The 3,854-nt window shown below is 42.3% G+C and overlaps 1 pseudogene; it reads left to right on the top strand.

Annotated features, from left to right (window-relative positions):
* The first annotated feature begins 2,128 nt into the window (after positions 1–2,128).
* LOC148117765 (large ribosomal subunit protein mL49 pseudogene) lies at positions 2,129–3,552 on the top strand (annotated as a pseudogene).
* The last annotated feature ends 302 nt before the right edge of the window (positions 3,553–3,854 follow it).

The raw sequence follows: 3,854 nt of genomic DNA on the forward strand, positions 1-3,854 counted from the left end.
CGGAGTCAGTGAGAAGCCATGTAGCCCACCAGAAACAGATACCGGAACTTTATCTGGTAAGTCACACCCTCATGGTGATACACAGATTAATGGAGATGGGTTACTTTACAATATGAGTTAGCCAGAAATATGCTTAAGTTATTGGCCAAACAGTATTGCAAATGATATGGTTTCTGTTTGATTATTTCAGGACTGAGCAGCTGGGAAGACGCAAGCAACCTCCCACAACAAGCAAAAACCTGGGTCCTCAACTTGTTTGTTATCTATAGCACCAGGGGAGGAGTTAGCTAGTTTCAGTAAGAGGCATCTGTAGGTGAGCCGTCTCAGGTTGCAAATATCCAGGAAAAGGGAAGAAGGTACAGTTGTTAGCAAGTGCACACACTGTTGAATCATTCACAAGCATTGTACTTTGACCAGAGAAAAGGCTTTGTCTATTGCCTGTGGGTCCTATGGCTTTCGTCTTTGACATGAGCCAAATCATGTCAAACACTGCACATTTATTGCTAACTCCATCTACTCTTTACATTCTCTGGTTGTTCAGGTCTTCCTTGCTCCAGAATTCCAGGAAAAGCACCTCTACCACAGGTTTCAGAGGCCAGGGCAGCCACTGCCTCTACTGCAGGTTACCCAAGCAGCTTTACTGTGCTTTCTTATCTTCACAGAATAAGCAGCCTCATCAGGGCGTGCTAACATTGGAAGTAGAAGAGTTCAAAAAGCAATACCCAAAGCCTTTCAAGTGTGGACTAAGACTGGACAGGCAGTCTCTTCCATATAGATTGCTGGCCAAAGTTAGGTGTGTTGTGTGATGTTTTACTCTTTTGGCTTTTTGGGTGGCCCAGATCCCATATATATCATTCATGGAGACTTATTCTTAGTTATGAATGGCCTGCCTTAGCTTGGTTTGTTTCTCGCCAGCTCTTCTTAAATTATCCTGTCTACCTTTTGCCTCTGGGCTTTTACCTTCCTCTTACTTCTATAAATATTAGCTTCACTTTTACTCTGTGGCTGGCTGTGTAACTGGGTGGCTAGCCATTTCCTCTTCTTAGTCTCTCATTGCTCCTCTTCTTTCTTCCCAGATTTCTCCTTCTATTTGTATTCTCTACCTGCCAGCCCTGCCTATCCTTGCCCCTGCCTTGTTATTGGCTGTTCAGCTCTTTATTACACTATCGTGTGTTTTAGACAGGCAAAGAATCACGGCTTTACAGAGTTAAACAAATGCAGCATAAATGAAAGTCACACATTTTAAAATATTATTCCCCAACATAGGTATGTGTGAGACTAAAGTTGAACAGTGAGAAACATGCTACCCACAATGAGACCATGCGATGAACATGGATGCTCTCTTTAGCACCTCCCCCACCCTGGTCCCTTTTCCTTTCCTGGTTTCTGTGGTTACTCCAGATCATATATTCAAATTAAAAGATTTGTATCTAAGAACCACATTGGGCAAGGGCATGAGAATGTGGGTCTGTGTTACTCATACTCTATAATATGTTCTAGTTCCATCAATTTTTCTTTTTGAAAACAGTTTATTTACACTATGTAAATAAACAATTTGTATAAATTTTACAATTATACAATTTTATAAAATTTTTTATATTTTATAAAAAATAAACAAATGTCAAAACAATACACTAGAGGAAAGGTAATACTTTCAATAAACGATGCTGGTAAAACTGGATATCCACATTTAAAGAATGAAATTAGATCAAATCTAGCACAAAAGTCAAGTTCAAATGAATCAAAGACCTCAATGTGAAATCGGAAACTCCCAAACTGCTAGAAGACAACACAGACAGTACCCTACAAGGTACAGGTGTAGGAAGGACTTCCTGCAGAGGATGCCGTTTGCCCAGGAATAAATTCCAATCATTAACAAATGGGGCCTCAGAAAATTAAAAGGCTTTTGCACAGCTAACAATTGATTGAAGAGTGGAAGAGAATTTTTCTAGCTATAACATCTGTCAGAGGATTAATTTCCAGAATATATAAAGAACTAAAAAAAAATAAATGAATGAAGAAAACAATGACTTAATTAAAAATTTGCTATGGATCTGAACATAGAGTTCCCGAAAGAAGAAATAAAATTAACTAATAAATATCTCTAAAAAGTTCATCATCCTCAATCAAAGATGGCAGTGACTGTCTTCCAACCCGCTCTGCGAGACTGGGGGTGCTACCTACGGTGGAGCTACGCGCTACAGCAACTGAGCCAAACCCAGGGGCCTCCTGATAATCCCAGCTTTGTGGAGTCTGTGGATGAATACCAGTGTGTGGAGCGCCTGTTGCCCCCCTACCAAAATCCCAGAATCACCAAAGCGTAAACATTATCCCACTCCCAGTGGCTGGCAGCCTCCCAGAGATTCCCCTCCCAACTTGCCCTACTTTGTTCGACGATCCCGGATGCAAAACATCCCTGTCTACAGGGACATTACACATGGCCACCGACAGATGACTGTGATCTGTAAGGTGGAGGGAAACATCTGGGCTCTACAGAAGGACGTGGAAGAGTTTCTGAGCCCACAGCTGGGAAGAACACCCATCACCCAGGTTAATGAGGTGACAGGGACTCTTCGAATCAAGGGCGACTTTGATGAGCAGCTTAAAGCGTGGCTTCTTGAGAAACGCTTCTGACCTGATGACCAGCCCCACGGCAGTTCCTCCACAGACTGGCATTCAGAGAGGAAGTGGATTTGGAGTCTCTGGAATGGGATTCAAAAGTACCTAAAGAGCGTTGAGATCAGTCCTTGCTTTCATAAAGAGGAAAAAGACCTTGGTGTTAAGTGTCCAACTGGGGAGAGCTATTCAATGTGGGAGCCACAAGACACAGTCAAGCTAGCAAGGGAGACACTCACTGCTATCTCTTTAAATCTTTAAACGCTGTGGTACATTTCTTATGTGAGCCATTCTGGAAACAACCACCCAACCCTGTTCTGGGGACTTCACAGGACAGCCCCATTAGGGACATGCATCCTTGATTTTTCTGGAGCTTTTGCTGTAAGCCAGACTAGTCTTGGTAGCAAATGTGGAAAACATACTCAGACAACACAGGACAATGACAGACTGAAATGGACAAGACAGACAAAAGAATATCTTAGGTTCTGAGTGTGTATAATAGGGTTGGGGACATCACCCTGCTGTCCTGGAATCAGCTATATAGAAGTTTGATGACAAGAAAATGAAGTCTTTTCATCCTGCTGTCTCATCCAATATCAGCCACTTGTCCAACTTCACCATTAAATTGGTTAAGTAGCGTTCAGATCCTGACTGCCCTGCTTGACTTCAGACCTAAGGTAGAAGAGATGCCAGCCTCCCAGAGCTCAGGTTCTCCATGTGGAAGATGGATGTCTAGTTGTTCAGTGACCTTGGCATCCTCATCCCAGGAGACCACAGATGAGTCATGAGTCTACAGGCTGGGCGAGGAAAAGGAGCCTCACCCTAAGTTACAAGCCTCACCAGTCATTAATGCAAGTTTTTATTTGGCTGTATATACAATTTAAGCTATTAAAATTTGTACAATATTTACAAATTAAATAATCATCTGAAAAAAAAGTTCATCATCCTTAGCAATTAGGCAAATTCAAACCAAAACAATCTTGATATTTCTTCTTATCCCAATCAGAATGACAAAGGTCAACAGAATGGTTCAGAAAAAGTACTAGTGAGGATGTAAGGAAAGAGGAGCCCTCGTTGACTGTTGGTGGGACTGCAAGCTGGTGCAGCTACTCTGGAAATCACTGCGGAGAATTCTCCAGACCTGGGCGCTAATCTACTACATAACCCAGCTATATTGCTCTGTGACATGTGCCCAGTGCCCAAAGGACTCAACATTCTGCTCCACAAACACTTGCTCA

The sequence above is a fragment of the Myodes glareolus genome, chromosome 26, assembly GCF_982192425.1.
Source record: "Myodes glareolus chromosome 26, mMyoGla1.1, whole genome shotgun sequence".
Lineage (NCBI taxonomy): Eukaryota > Metazoa > Chordata > Mammalia > Rodentia > Cricetidae > Myodes > Myodes glareolus.